We start from the raw sequence: 16,466 nt of genomic DNA on the forward strand, positions 1-16,466 counted from the left end.
CTGTGACAATGGTGAGTCCATCGAAAATGAGAATAACTCAAACGGCACAGTAGAAAAATGACCCTCTGCACGTTCACTACGAGACACAACAAGAGAAAAAGAAGTGCAATTTTAACAGTTTGTCTCAGTTTTTGTACGTGATGAAGAAATGCTGCTGTAGTACATGAAAGAAACCTGTCAGTATGACTCTTTGGGCTCAAAGAGCATAAATGGGTAAAATTACAGAAGAAACTGTGGCGTGTAATTGCCCAGACTGTTCTGTAATTGTACAACAGAAAGGTTTTGTTAATTCATTAGAATTCCCTACATTAGATAGTGGGAAACTATAACTTAATTACATTGTTGAGGGAGGAATAGCCATGAGGGAGGTCTTTATCATAAAACTTATGATGATACATGTGTCTATCCCCTCCTCGCGTTTTCCAATCCAGCAGTCCAGATTGGAGTCTTTGTCGGCCTTTTCTGGTCCCCGGGTGTTATGTTTGACAGAAGTGCAGAGGTGTCGTGATGGATAGCGATTACGTTCTGCTTCTCCATTCCAGATTTTCTGGCCCATTGGTGCTGCCAGAGTTTTGTACTGTTTTTAGAGCCAATACAAAAAGGCCCATTAGCTGCTCCGTGTCTTCAGTCCTAACCACTGCGGTTCTGTGGTTTATATCTCTGTGAGTATTATTCAAACATAAATGAACTTCTTCTTTTCAGCACAGCATTTGTTAAACACTCAAGTAGTAATAATCTACTAGTAATCTTTAAACCTCCAGCTTTGCATCCACCATTCAGCACAGGCCACTTTGCATTGTATTTGTCAGAAATGAAAAAGAGATTTCTTTATGGAAATTATTTGCTTGAAGATATTTAGAGCCGCAGATTATACATTTCACTACTATCAGTTTGACACGAAATATACCCACTGACAAATGCATTTGTCTTTTTATTTAGTCATATCACATCCCTGTCTCCATGCTGCAACAACAGGATAATAGCCCCTGGGGGATCTGAAAGTCAACACATCGTAATTTTTTCTTTTCTCTCTCTCTCTTTTTTTTCTTTTGTTTTTTTTTCTCTTTTTTTCCAGATGGGAGAATCAGGAAATAGACAGAAAACCGCAAAGGTGAAAAAGAGGAGCGTTTGCCAAGGATCTAAGTCAGAAACTATTCTTATCTTTGAATGGGCGATTCGGAGAACTGTCATCGCCTCCATAGTTCATGGTGTGTGGTGCAATTACCATAACTTGAATCGTGGCCTGAATCCCGTGATCTAATCTCGGCTCTATTTGGGCTGTACAGTTAGAAGCTATTGTCCACAGTGTCGCCTGCTATCATTACAGTTCAATTGTCTGTTTTCTCAGCAATATGAATGTGAACTGGAGCTGTTACTGACTGTATCCAGGTTTTTACTGGTTATGATGTACTGGTATTATTGCATGCAAGTGGCACAATAGAGCGTTTGTCAAAGGCGGTTAATGGCTGAGCAGCTCTGGTGTGAATCTTACGGCTCTTATACTGCATATATATGTAAATTAAATTAAACCCTCCTTGTTATTTCTTTTTGTCATGTTTATGTGCTTGATGTAAACAAAAGCATTCAACACAGCACATTGCATTTTCCCTTATATTTGCCAAAGAGTGACTTACACAGCGTGTACAGTCATGGTACTAAGAAAGCACATCATGTATGATCTGTCTAAGATTCTAAGGTTTTACATATCAGGACATAATCAGAAACGATCTAGTCTCGCGAGGTCTTAAAACGAGGCAAGAAGAATCTGAGCTGAACAACATACGATATATTACAGTGTTTCATTATTCAGTGGTGTGTTAAAACCTAAAACACACGTCATGATTCAGTAGCTTGTAGACACAACTTTAGCAGCAACAACCTGAAGTATTCTATTACTTCGATTGCTTTCAATCAGTAAGTTTCACGTGTTGTCTCACAGGAATTTTAGCCCACTCTTTTTTTACATTTTTGCTTCTCTTCATTGAAGTTTCTGCACATCTCTGTTAAGGTCCTGCCATTGAATTTAAATCAGGTTGTGGTCTGCACTATTGTCACATCTTTATTTTTTCTTTTTAAGCATTCTGTTGTGGATTTTTCAGCTGTGCTTTAGATCATTGTTCTGCTGTAAGGACCAGTTTCAGCCACGCTTCAGCTGTCGGATAGATGAGCCGATGGTATACCGAGCAGTTTACTGCAAAGCCCAAATCATCACTCCACCACCATGCTGACAGTTGGTATCAGGTGTTTGTGCTGATAGGCTGCGTTTGGTTTTCACCCAATGTTGTGCCGCATTAAAGCGGAACATCTCAGCTTTGGTCTCATCTTTAGGAAATGTCTTGTGGTTTGTGCAGATTAAGCTTTGCTGCCATGTTCTTTTCTGAGGAGAAGAGGCTTTCTCTTGGCAACCCTTCCAAACAAGCCATATTTGTTCAGTCTTTTCCTAATTGGAATAAGTGCACGGATGGATGAACTTTAACATCCTACCTGAGGCTTGTAGAGTCAGAGAAGCAGCTCTTAGGGTTTCTAGAGTTTCTCTGAACATTGCTCAGTCTGACCTTAGGGTAGAGGAAAATCCACTCCTAAGAAGATTGGCAACTGCCATAACTATTTTCCAGTACTGAACAATCTTTCTCACTGTAGAAGAACTTGACTGACTTACATTTTTTCTTGATGTGTACTCAATCATCCAGGTAAGGAAATCCCAGAAAGCCGATTCTGCGTTCGTGTTTGTAAATTCCAGATTGATGGATAACAGTGCCTGCTCCTCTGAGATCACTGCTGATGTCTTTCCTCCTCGCCACCGTATTACAGTTTTTCTCAATTGCATCAGTGTAGTCCTCACATCAGAAACATCATTCTTACTGCTCTTAATGCAGTTCGCAAATCAGCAACAAATTTTCCATCCACTCCAGCCTTTTTCCATTGTTTTTGTGAACGCTGCTATTGTTTCTATGCATACTGCACTACTAAAGACATTTGTTATTATGTCGTTCTATCTGAACTCAACTCAACAAAACAGTTTGTACTTCTGTCAGCCAGAATTCTGCATTTCTCCTTCACCTTCCTGAATACCGTCTGCAGTGTTTTCAATCAAATTACTTTAAACTTTTCTGTTTTCAAATACATATGACAGAGCAAGACCAGTTACACGCTGTCAGTGGTAACAGTGAAAGTGTCCTTCAATTGAAATCAAATATAAACACGTTCTCAGAAGAGGTTTAGTTAAAACAAATAGAAGTGCAATCGCAGACTAAATGTTTCAGTTCAGCGATCTGATACTCAGCCACTGCCTTAAATAGTGGCTTCGTCAACCAGGTGATCAGGAACAGGTGAAGCTTCAACATGTACTGCATTGGTCTCCACAGTCGCCAAAACTCAATCCTTTAGAGCACCTTTGGGATGGGGTCAAAGGGGAGATTTGGATGATTTGAATTTGCAGCTGGTAAATCTGCAGCAACTGTGTGATGCTATCATGTCAGTATCAACTAACATCTCTGAGGAATGGAACCTTGTTGAACCTGTGCCACAAAGAATGAAGGATGCTCTGAAAGCAAAAGGGTTTCAGCCCAGTTCTAGGAATGTTTACCTTACAATCTGTGCTTTTGTGTAATTAGCAGTGCCATAACATACTCAAACTACCTGACCCTCTGTTTCCCTGTGCACAGGTTTTTGGCATCCTACCCATGGTGTGGTGAGCCTGACCCTGAATTGGTGATTGTGAGCACCGTACACGTTGAACAGATTGGACCCCACTTCTCTTGGAGCACCTTCTCTTGCACATTTTAGCATTGTTGTAAACACCTTGTTTGTAATAATTGGTTGATTGAGTTACTGTTGCTTTCCTATCAGCCTGAAGCAATCTGGCAATTCTCGTCTGCCCTCTGACATCAACAAGGCATTTTCACTCAGAGAACTGCTGCTCACTGGATATTTTCTCTTTTTAGGACCATTCTCTGTAAACCCTAGAGATGGTTGTGGGGGGAATCCCAGTAAACCAGGAGGTTCTTTAATAGTCGGATAAGCCTGACTGGTATCAGCAACCATGCCACGTTCAAGCGCTTTTCTTCCTCATTCAGATGCTCATTTTGAACTTCAGAAGGCTGCCTTGACCATGTCAAGGTCAAGGTAGTTTCTGACAGATTAGATATTTGCATTAATGAGCAGTTGGACATGTTCTTAGACTGCATGTATTTTCTTTGTCTGTTTTCTGATGCACTGTTTCATTTATTCTCCTTTTCAGGATTTCAGCGATTCTGTAAAGTATGAAATAAACTCTTCACATTTCATTTTTTGTCTTCACATTTTTTTCTTCTTTTTCTTCTTTTGCATTCACTAATTGTCTTTGCAAAGTCACTTAGGTTTTGATAAAAGTAAAAACCCAATGATTGTCTTAAAATGATAGTGAAGGGTTTTTATTCTTTGGTCACATAGTTGAAGCGATTGACTGACGTTTGCATGTTTTGACATATTTGAAAGGGTTTTGTTTTACTGTCTTTCACACAGTTTTGTTTTATGAAACTGCCTTTAGTGTTTTGAGAACTGCATTAAAACTGGTGAGAATAACGTTCCTGATGTGAGAATTGCATTGATCAAGACAAACTGTATCACGCAAACTGCCAAAACCTTTGCAGTTATAGAGGTGGTCACACTTGCTGATGATCGATTAACTAAGTGTAATGAATTAGCTACACCCGGCTGCTACTTAACCTCTTAATTCCTATGGAAGGAAGCATGTGCTTTCTCTCTTTCTGCATCTTTGCTTAATTTCCATTAAACAGATGATGACACTGGGTAATTTATTTAAATATGAGTCCTGCCAAAGACCTGATTATTTTTATAATGTACTAAAATGTAAAACTAGAGTTTCCAGAAGGTGTCTTTCCATTTTCCCCTCAACTTATAAAGCTGATATAGTGTAAGATATTAAATTTGGCCTTAAATGATCCATTCACACTAGTTTCTTGTCACAGGTGACTTTTGGTGATAGGCAAACATCGCTTTTCTGGAACATTAGATAAAGAAAATAAGTTGTCAGTATCCTCATTAGCACTTAGGAATGTCCCCAGGTATTCTTTTTCATCTCTTTTTGCTCACAATAAATTTTTCATTATCGAGCAATACAATATTTTTTACATTTCCCCTGATACACGGGGACAATTTCTGGGTTGGTCTTTTCCTGCAGAGAGTTGGACTATGCAAGTTTAAGAAAAAAGGTTCAGCAGAACATCTGCAGAAACACAAGAGATGAGAAAAAAACAAAAAACATATTCCACCCTAATCTTTTGGGATGCCACATTCCCAGTTAAAATTATTACCCTGAGTAAAGCAGAATTTGTGTTTTAGAAGATCTGTTTTCCCTTCTATGCCCTTCGTAAGACTGAAAAAGAAAATCCATTCCTGACATTTGAAGCAATAGTCACCAGCACAGCACCACCGAGGTTTATTTAGTTGCTTTTTGCGCTCTCTTCATCATCAATTATAAGGTTCATTTTTCATTTGCACTTCACGTCTGTTGTTTAGCTTGTTGCAAAGTTGAAAAATGATTTTGTTGAAAATTTGATCTGCTAAATGCATGAGAACAGTCAAAATCCGAGAAAGATTATGTAATTTTATCAAAAACTCTGAAATTACATTTGGTTTTTACCCCTTGGGAGGGGATTGCTTTGTTAACTCATGTATAGAGTTTTAGGTAATACATTTTTTTTTTACTTCTGTCATAGCAAAGATCTTTAGTTAGTGTTACTTTCACTTTCTCTGAAATTTCCAGGCATCCCAAGTTGTTCAAACACTTTCTTTTTTGTTTGTTTGTCTTCAGACCCAAATTTACATTTCATTGGGTTTGGCATAAGTCACAGTCTCAGAAAGTTTAGTTTTCACAGAAGAATTTGCTTGCACAAGTCTTTGACCGCAATTTATTGACAGGAAGCCAGACACTAAGCACAGGATTAATTTTGTCCAGCAAGTGTTTGACCTTTTGTGTTTTAATTTAAGCCCTCACAGACAATTCCTTATCAGACATACGATCCGGCACCCCATAGATGAGACATTCCCAGAGCAGAGAATTTCTCTCTGCTGACCTGCAGAGTTTCCATCAGCCATGGAAAACTGAAACCAAAGTGAGGTATAAAAGAGAATTTAAGCCCCATTCACAGATGAAAGGCACTGATAAAGAAGTCAGGAAGTGTAGTCTAGATTAGCGATTGTTCTGGTGGGATTTATTTATTAATTACAATAATACTTGATGAACTGATGAAGTGAAAGAAAGAAAATGTTCCAATGGTTATTCTGTTTTTCACAGCTGAGAGCTCCTGTTGCTGAAAGCTGACAGTAGAAAGTACCCTGATATTTGGAAGCTTCGGACAAAGCGCTAAACAAGATTTGAGTTTGGCCATATTCTTATTTTCTCTTTGTGACAGTAAGCTTTCCGTCAAGCTGCCCCCGCATTCTTACTTTTCCTTTTTGAACTGTGCTCTAGTTTAGGCTAGGTCATTCCTTTAATGGGGATTTTCAAGTCTTGCACCTCCAGCAAATTCAGATTGTTTGGTCAAGCTACTCAGCCCAAAGTTAAAGGCTGGACTGACAGAGCCTTTGCTGGAAAATATTGATAAGTGTATGTGCTATGCTTGGTATATATAGAGAAATATATTGAATTTCCACATTCATGTCATTGCAATTATATAAACTCAGTGCTTGAGTACCCATTGCATCCTCTTTTGTAACCAGGAGGATGCAGAGGAGACTCTAATCATGCTAAGAAACTTCAAAGCAAGTCATGATGTTTCCTGAACATCGAGGTAGTTAGTTCTCCATGGGGCGCATTTTGATATCAAAGATACAAATTGGAACACTGGATGTTTTCATGCAGAAAAAAGAATTGCACTTCAAAAAACATCAATTTCTTTAACCAAGCACTTGAAGTAGCACATTTGTGTATTTTCTGATGCATTACACATTAATCTCTATTGATAAGTAACATTTCATACCCAGCTGTTGCTCTCAGACAACATGCTATTGTGTGTTTTTTTATCCTTACAAGCATGCACATACACACACAAGGACAGGCATGTTGACCAGCACATAGACACACACGCACACATACAACAACCTCCCTGCCTATAAAAATTGAGGAAGCATTCCTCTCAACAGAAAAACACATCCACACATCTTGTGTGGCAGTTTAAAAAGGTCTTAAAGCAAAGATGGGACTGCCAGCTGATGAGAGTGATGATGAGATGTCATAGAGTGAGGAGGAAGATGAGGTTATAGTAGATATCCCAAAGGGAGAGGATGGAGGTGAGGGAGACTGAAGTGCCACAGCAGTAGAAGATAAACAGGGAGAAGTTCAGAGTGAGGATGAGGAAACCGTTAACGATGAAACAGGAGGTACAGAAGCAGACTTCAGAGCAGGATGATTGGAAAATTCATTCTTAGGTCGTGTTTGCTGCTGGTGGACTTCTGAAAAAAGGGTCTGAGGATATTCTCACTCTCTTCTTGCAAGATTGGCACCATCTTTCCACATCAATAGATGGCATGTCATCATCACCCTCATCACCTGGCAGCACCACCTCCACTTTTTGAAGTGCCTTACGAAACCTGCGGATGCATTTCTATGTGTGAAAATAGGATGTGAATTACATGTTCTTATAAATGCATTTCAATAAGGAGAGATCATTTGGAAGAAATGGACCTGATTTACTGAGAAACTGAAATCAGTTCAACTATACTGCAATTAGACTCCAGTGACCTATTATATCAGAACAGCATCTCAGCAGAGATAGGAGTTACGATGGTGGTTGAGAAGATGAAGATGTAGATAGAGATGGAGGCTTGGATGAAATTGTGACTGACCAGGGTGAGGTGGAGATGAGGAGGAGGAGGGTTGCACGAATGAGAGTTCGAAGAATGGAGTGACATAGGAGGATTGAAATTTCAAATACAGAGAATGGAGGCTGACTGGTTTCCAGAAGAAAATGACTGGCCTAGAGTAATGATGTCAGAACTGACTTTGACAGCGTGAGAAAAAGTTAAATAAAGAACAGACTAGCAGATGAGTAATTACAGATCTTTTTTAATGATCTTACGCATAAGCTTCATTACAAATCATTGTATTAATGGCAAAAACATTTAGATCCAGTGCATCCAGAAAGTATTCACAGCGCCTTATTTGTTCCACATTTTGTAATAGTAAAGCCTTATTCCAAAATGGATTAAACAGACTTTTCATCACAAAATTCTACAATGTGCCATAAAGACAGACTGAAAATGGTTTGCTTGAAATTCATGCGAGTATATTGCTCAAAATTGAGGTCAGGTGCATCTTGTTTCCACTGATCATCTGTCAGATGTTTCTACAACTTGAATCATGTCCACCTGTGGTAAATCAGCTGATTGGACATGATTTGGAAAAGCACACAGCTGTCAACATAAGGCCTCATAGTCGACAGTGCATGTTAGAGCACAAAGGAAGCTGTGAAATCCAAGGAATTTTCTGAAGACTGAGACGGGGGTTGTATCAAGGCACAGATCAGTCCGGGTGGAGGGAAAGATCAATGCAGCAGTGTACAGAGATATCCTACAGAGACATCCTGATAACTAGTGATGGGCAGATGAAGCCCCATGAAGCACTGAAGCTTTTCATCCAATTGGTTCACCCCAACGCGAAGCTTCATGAAGCTTCATTTGCTCTAGCAGGACACCTACTGGACGTAAAAATAATAGCTGGCATGAATTTGAAGAGTGTGGCATTTTGCACACAGCCTGTAAATGTCAACAACAAAAGGAGTGTGTAAAACATCTATATTGCAGTGATGGCAGTATACTGTGTATATTTATGCTGGCAGTATGGAAAATGATTATTTGCGGCAAAGTTCGAACCGCTTCATGAACCAGTCACGTGGTACAGCCGGGCAGCGAGGCTTCGGACGTCATCATTTTCAGCTCCTCCCATAAATGAAGCAAGCCTCGATACGCGCTTCGCGGAAACGCCCCCTCCATTACTCGACACACGCTTCGAAACCTCGATACAGAACGTCCCATCACTACTGATAACCTACTCCAGAGCACCCTGCTCTTTGGACTGGGGCGAAGGTTCATCTTCTGATAGGACAAGCCTAAGCGCGCAACCATCATAATAAAGGAATGGCTCCCTGACCACTCTGTGAATGTCCTTGAGTGGCCCAGGCAGAGCTGGTCACCTGTGCTCCTGACCCAACCTGATGGAGCTCGAGAGGTTCTGCAAAGAAGAATGGGAGAAACAGAAAGAGGTGCGCCAAGCTTGTAACATCAAACTCAAGAAGACTTCAGGCTGTAATTGCTGACAAAGGTGCTTCAACAAAGTATTGATCAAAGTTTATGAATATCTGAGCACATGTAATATTTTTGTTTTATTTTTAATAAATTTGCAAGAATTTGAAGCAAACTTTTTTCACTTTGTCATTTTGGGATTTTACATACAGAATTTTGAGGTGAAAAATGAATTTAATCTACTTTGGAGTAAGACTGTAACATGACCAAGTGTGGAACGAAACACTGTGAACACTCTCTGGATTCACTGTAATTCTAACTCTTTTCCTTGAAATAAAATAGACTTGTGCACTAACTGTGCACCATGCTTGTGTAACCCTGGTTAACATAGCTAACAACAAATAAAAGCCTGTTAGTAAAAACAGTCATAAGAAATATATTACAGGTGATAAATAGTCAATAAATAGATCATAATGGTTAGAAAATTCATTAAAAACATCAGCAATGATATAATTCATGGTATAGGATTTCATTTGTGTTTAAAAACATGTTAAAAGGGTACAGAACTTGCTAATTCATGGTGTTTTATGTTAATTCAGGTAAAATGGCTAAAATATGTGTTGAGACTCTTATTGTGAAAGGGCACGCTGCAGCGTGACTCCTGTGATTAGCCACACCCAATCGGGTTGTTCCTTCTTTTTGATGCTCGAGAGGGAGAAATGCAGACAGTCCTTGCAGAGCTGCTGCTTAAATGAGTGAAAAAATAGTAAAAATAAGCCAAAAATCTACTTAAAGCCATTTTTGTACTCTGGAGAATGTATTTTTGTTTTTCCGACCTGTCCTTGCCTTGGTGACGTTGTGAACATAACCGAACGGGACTTGGTGAGTTCAGAAATTGTCTTTTATTTCATGCAAGAAATTTTTGTTGTATTATATTGCTCATTTCATGCAAATGGGGAGCCAAGGTAGCAGATTTATGTTGTTTTATGTTAAAAACGGTGGATTCGTGCTTAAACGACACACAGGCTGCAGTTCAAAGGCCTTTGAAGGTGTTTCAGCGCGCCATATTGGCGTCACCTCATTTACGGCTAAATAAGCTGGAAAAAACGGACTTTTACTGTTATTTAAGGGCTACCCGTGTGTTATTTTCGAATGTTTATGCACTTTATTTTGTTGTTATGGTAGGCCATTAAGGTTTGGATCGGGAAATGCCGAGCTAGAATCGGAGTTTGATCCGCTGAGCGAGAAACAAGATGGCGAGCCACCCACGGACCCATTGAACTGTACCGAGCAGGAAAAAGGAAAACGCCCCCTGCTGGACGTTGAGCTCTTTCGCTGATAAAACTGGTAGGAATAATCCATACACCTCTGCAAAAGAACAGCGGACTTTTCAAAGCACTGGATAATCATTCGGAGTAATTCCAGGACTAATAGTTAAAGGACACAAAGACAACTTTCTTTTGTTTATTTGTTTGTTTAAGGGATTTATTCAGCCTTTTGCTGAATTGTTTTCAGTTTTACATTTATTTATTTATTTTTGTAATTTATTTTGGTCAACCTTACATTTTAATGCTGTAATGGTGTTAATGGAAATGTAAATAATTTTGTTGGGTTAAAACAAAATAAGAACTGGTTGAGAATTTAAAGGTGAACCTAGACCAAGATTAAATTAAATCTTGGGCCTAAAGAACTGAACTTGATTTAAAATAACACCGTGTTAATGCAAATAGATCAAAGGATAAACTTGAACTTAGAACTTGAAATAAATAAAACAATAACCTAGGTTGAAAATAACATCCTTCTAAAGCCAAATAAAAGGTTTTGAGATAAATAGGATGAACTGACAGAACATACTGAACTAAGAAGGGGAAAGAAAACATCTTGTTTTCCTTAAATGTGTGATGTTGAATGTTTTATGTAATGTGTCTATAACTGTCTATTCTCTGTCTTCACAAAATAATAAGCCGGCAATTTAAACGTATTTACTGGTCTGTGGTCTTTATTACATGCTACGCTCATTACTGCTCTAGTAGTCGAACCTAACTGGTCCTAGTATACTGTAACGACTCCAGAAGTGTTACACTTGCATTCCATCCTTGTATACCTGCTTTGGGCTTATGCAATACCATTAGAGCACAGTGTGTTACCTCGGGGCAATGTTCTTTTTTTTCCTTTGATAATATGTCATGTAGATTGTTAGGTGACTCATATTTTCACATGATTATTTGGACCAAAATGAGTGCAACTTTCATGTAAGAAAGTACTGGAAGAGGAAGGAATATAGGCCCTTTTGGGTCATGAGACCAATCTTTCTCATTTTCATTTCATATATAATTAATTAGTATGGCAGTGTCACTGGTTAGCATGAATTCCCACTTCTGAGAGAGCACTGATCCAATGAAATGGGTGTATCAGTTCATTCAAAAAGTGAGACAACCCCATCTCTCTACTGGATCCAATAAAGTTCAGATGCTGGTTTAAGAGCTTGGTGATCACTTTGAGATCTCTGCATGGTGAAATGTGTCCTTACATAAGGGAACTCCTACATGTGTATGCAATGTGCAGGTCATTGAGGTCCCCTGACCAACACCCGTTGGTGACTCCTGGTTCTAAAAAAAACTAGAGGAGACTGTGTTTTCTAAACTATGGCGAGCACGAACATTACATTTGAAATACATCTGTGGACTCTATTGAAGATTTTAGCAGCTCAAGTCTTATTTGTCATTAGTTTAGGGTTCCTTTTAATTTGTGCATATCATTGCTGTACATTAATATTTGTATTTTTACTTGTTGCTAGTTGTTGTGAAGCACTTGGTCATCCTTATGTGGAAAGATGCTACATGAATACATTTTATTTACTTTAAAAAAAAAAGAAGCTCAAATTGACTATCGTGCCTGGAGAAAACACTAAAACTGATTGCACCAAAAATGCCAAATCGCAACACACACAATCCTATCATGTTGCTGCAGCAATGCATGATGTAAATGAATGTGTCATTTGTGCAGAGCATTGTTTCTATCAGCCAGAGATGTTAGCCATGAGTAGTAAATTTTGCAACTTATTTTCTGTTAAAATCACCACTCTTTGAGAGATAGATAGATATATATAGATATATATAGATATATATAGATATAGATAGATATATATAGATATAGATATATAGATATAGATATATAGATATATATACACACACACACACACACAATTTTTTTTTTTTTGCTTTTGTTGCTTTTTGTTACCAAAATGTCACAGAATGGCTCCAGTGTTGTAAAATCGATAAAATACAGCAGTAGCGCTTTATAGTAATCTCTAACTATTAAGAATCATTAAGGTATTAGCAGCTGCTTAATTCATCATTTATTTAGCATTACTCTTATGTAGTATACCATTTATAAATATAGCTGTGTTATTATGACTGTGATTCTTACTAGGAGTGAAATAGTGGCAGTGATGGCTATACACAGTTACACCATGTACTGCACCGATAGCTGTACATGGTGTAACAGTAACAGAAGGATAAACATCTGCATTTATAAATTACATACTAAGGAGTAGTTATGTATAAATGATGAATTAAGCACTGTCACGGTCCGCTGTGACAGACCGTGCGGTGGTGTGTATGGTGGACCCAGGTGCGAACACAGGTGAGCAGACGGGAGTGAACTTTAAACAAAAGCGAGCCTTTTATTGTGGCTGATGACAAGGTATACAAATACAGCAGGGATAGCGTGGCTAAACAGAAACCTAAACTGGGAATAACTAAGGTAAAGCTATGACTAAGAATGCAATAGACCGGGCATGGAAACATAGAGGGTGGAAACACAGACGACGCGACACAGACTACATGAAACACAGAGACTAAATACACAAGAGGGATGATCAGGGGAAGTGGCCACACATGGGAACACAGCTGACACAGATAAACATAACAAGACATGGCAGGAGTAAACAACACTGACGGGAGACTGTCAAAGTAAAACAGGAAGTACACAGAGGTGCAAACAGGAGGGGAGAGAGAGCGCGGGCATAGTGGGCTGGGGAAACATGGAAATGAAACACGAGGGGAGATGAGGGCTCACAGATACATAGAGGGGCACACAGGGGATAAGAGTCACAAGGGGAAGTCAAATAAGGAACAACATAACAGGACAACTCAGGAAACATGACTTAAATAAGGAACGAAATACAAAAATACAAGGAACTGAGAATACTGGGCCCACATGGCCCAGGACCATGACAAGCACTTGCTGATACCTTAATAATGCTTAATACTGTGACACTATTATAAGTGGTACAGATACAACCAGTGTTAGCTTGTTAATACATTCATCATTTATATAGCATTACTCTTATGTAGTATATGTAATGTCTAATTATACTGATTGGGATTCATCATCTAATTTAGTTTTTGTTTTTTGTTTTTTTAGGAGTTGATCACGAGAAGCAAAAAATAACAAGACCTGGAGGATGCTGGTGAGAGTATAAAATCTGCCTTTTAATTTTGGTAGTATCACACAGAAATAAAGTGTGTATGAAAGCATCACTTTATATATAAATGGAATACACAAACACTGCATTGTCATGAAAAGAGAGCCTAATACAGAGAATATTTTTGACTTATGCAGATGTGTTGTCTGATGTGCTAATACACCAAGAAACTGTGGGCACATGTCAGACAGACTAATACTGCCAGTAGACGGTGATTTCTCCAAAAAGAAACAAACATCTATCCCTACCACTCTCTTATCAGGATGTCTTGCGACCTCAATCTGTTACCCAGGCACATTCACACATTCTGATGCGTGTTATACATCCAGACAACAATCACTGTCAGTTACAGTGAACGCGGAGGGGAGCAAGCCACATTCACATGCCAATTTTCAGCCTGATTTTTAGAAAGTCTGCTGATTGCAAAGCAGAGTTGCACATAATTTCACCCAAGAAGGCTTTGCATTGTGCATTGATTTTCCCGTCTTTAGTCATATATAAGGACGGAGGTAAAACAGAAGAGGAAGCAGGGGAAAAAAGAGGTTTGTAAAAAGGGTGGAGTGGGTGGATGGTGTAGACACACAGGACAAGCAGAGAAATCTGCAAAATGTGGGAAAAGGACAAACAGAAAGAAAGCACAGCCCTCATTAGCATTGCATTAGTATATTAGGTTTGTACCTCATTAGTCAGAATCAACTTAATGTTCACAATGTACGGTAATTTGTCTTGATGTCATTGCAGCAGGAGTTCTGCTTCCAACCCTGACGTCCTGACAAGAAACCAAATGTAGCTTTAAAAAACAACCAAAAAGTATGTTTTATTTAAAAAAAAAAAATAATATATATATATATATATATATATATATATATAAAAGAATAAATTAGGTAATTCAATTAATACAAATTAATTAAATTACATTCTTGCAAAGGCTTTAAAGAAGTAACTTGGAGTTGGCTACCACAGAGCATGACTTCAAGACCAGGGGCTGCAGTTCATGTCCCATCCATCCTCTTCCACTTATCCAATTCAGGGTCACTGGGGCGCAGGACAGGGCTCCAGTCTGTTGCAGGGCTAACACAGAGAGACAGACAACTGTTCACACTCATGTTCACATCTATGGGTAATTATGAATCACCAGTTAGCCTAAACCCACTAACTGCATGTCTTTGGACCGTGGGAGGAAGCCGGAGCACCCGGAGAGAACTCAGACTCCACACAGAAAGGCCATAAGCAGATGTTGGAGTCAAACTCTGAACCTTCTTGCAGTGAGGCAAGTCTTTTAAGTTAATTAAACCTAAGTCCAATCAAGGTGTGACTATATGAGTGATTTTTGAAGAGGGCACATTCCCCCTTTTTTTGGGTGGCAACAAAATAAAAGAAAGAAAATAATGTATTTCATTGTATACTGCAGGTGCGAGGACCCTTTGTATATATTTAATTCAGTTCAGTTTTATTTATACAGCACCAAGTCACAGCAGCAGTTATCTCAGAGAGCTTTACATTATTGAGGTTAAGACCTTAAAAGATTGCAGAGAGAAATGAAACGATTTCCTATGACCAAGCACTTGGTGAAAGTGAGGAGGAAAACTTTAGTTTAACAGAAGAAACCTCTCAGCTCAGGGAGGGCAGCCATCTGGTCCGACCCTCTGGAGTGAGGGAAAAGTAATGAGAGATGAGGAAAGCACAGATAAACAACAACACTGAATCATGACATATACAGTTAGGTTCATAATCTGTTGGGCAAAGACACTATTTATGTAATTTTCCCTCTGTTACTTACCGCACTGGGCTTTAAATCAAATGGGTTGAAATGCAGTTTAGCAGGTTTCATAAAGATTATGCAACAACTGTTTTGAACTTTAAGCCCTTCAGTATTTTACTTTTATTATAAATATGTGCCCCAAAGACAGAGTGAGATAGGCCACCATTAGCCTGGAAAACCAAAATAATCCTGTCAGATAGGCAGGAGAAACTGCCGGAGTGGCAAAAACAATGAAGAAAGATTTGAAGATCGCAGAAGACAAGTAAAGCACATACTGCCAGAATGAGCTCAATGCTAAAGAAAAATTACTGTCCAACATTTAACTCGATCGAAACGAGTCTTAAACGTATAATTACCAAAGTCTAGAGTCAAAAAAACGTCATGACTTTAAACACAGAGAGTTTCCAACAAGCTCCAAACCACTGGCTACACTCAAGAGATGGGAAGAAAAAAGCATGAAGAGGGGCAAAGACATGTTAAACATGGTGGAGGTCATGTTGTGGCCTGAGCCTGTGGAAGCGGGTTACTGATGATGTGACTGCTGATAGAAGCAGCAGGACGAATTATGAAGCATACAGGACTCTCTGCTCAGATTCAGCCAAATGCTGCAAAACTGATCAGACAGAGCTCCACAGAGAAAATGGATAAAGACCCAAAGCAATACTGTAAAGACCTAGAAGAGCATGTCAGGGGGAGAAACACAGCACGTGTTGAGGTCCATGGATTCTAGACAAGGATTTTCAACCAAGTAAAAATAATTTGTATGTTTGTCGAATTAATTTTGAAAATAGAAGATAGAGGATGAGGTATAAAAATGGATGAGATTCCAACACAGTTAATGCATTTTCCTTAAAATCCCTTGAGTTAAAGCTAAAAATCTGCACTTTGATCAGATATGGACTGCTTGATTTTAAATCCACTGGGCGGTGTACAGAGGCAAACCTACAAAGATTGCATCTTTGTCCAACAAGT

General features: G+C 38.9%; 1 long non-coding RNA gene across 3 annotated transcripts in view; it reads left to right on the forward strand.

The window, feature by feature from the left end:
- Positions 1 to 9,619: 9,619 nt before the first annotated feature.
- LOC146705711 (uncharacterized) overlaps positions 9,620 to 16,466 on the forward strand; it is a 43,131-nt gene continuing 36,284 nt past the window's right edge. For all 3 annotated transcript variants that reach the window (XR_014921401.1, XR_014921399.1, XR_014921400.1), the window contains exons 1-3: positions 9,620 to 10,125; positions 10,429 to 10,590; positions 13,672 to 13,717. This is a non-coding gene — a long non-coding RNA (uncharacterized LOC146705711). The remainder of the gene's footprint in view (positions 10,126 to 10,428; positions 10,591 to 13,671; positions 13,718 to 16,466) is intronic.

The sequence above is a fragment of the Copadichromis virginalis genome, linkage group LG7, assembly GCF_057382275.1.
Source record: "Copadichromis virginalis isolate Kocher_CV1m ecotype Utaka linkage group LG7, C_Virginalis_male_GT1.1, whole genome shotgun sequence".
In the NCBI taxonomy this organism is placed as follows: Eukaryota; Metazoa; Chordata; class Actinopteri; order Cichliformes; family Cichlidae; genus Copadichromis; species Copadichromis virginalis.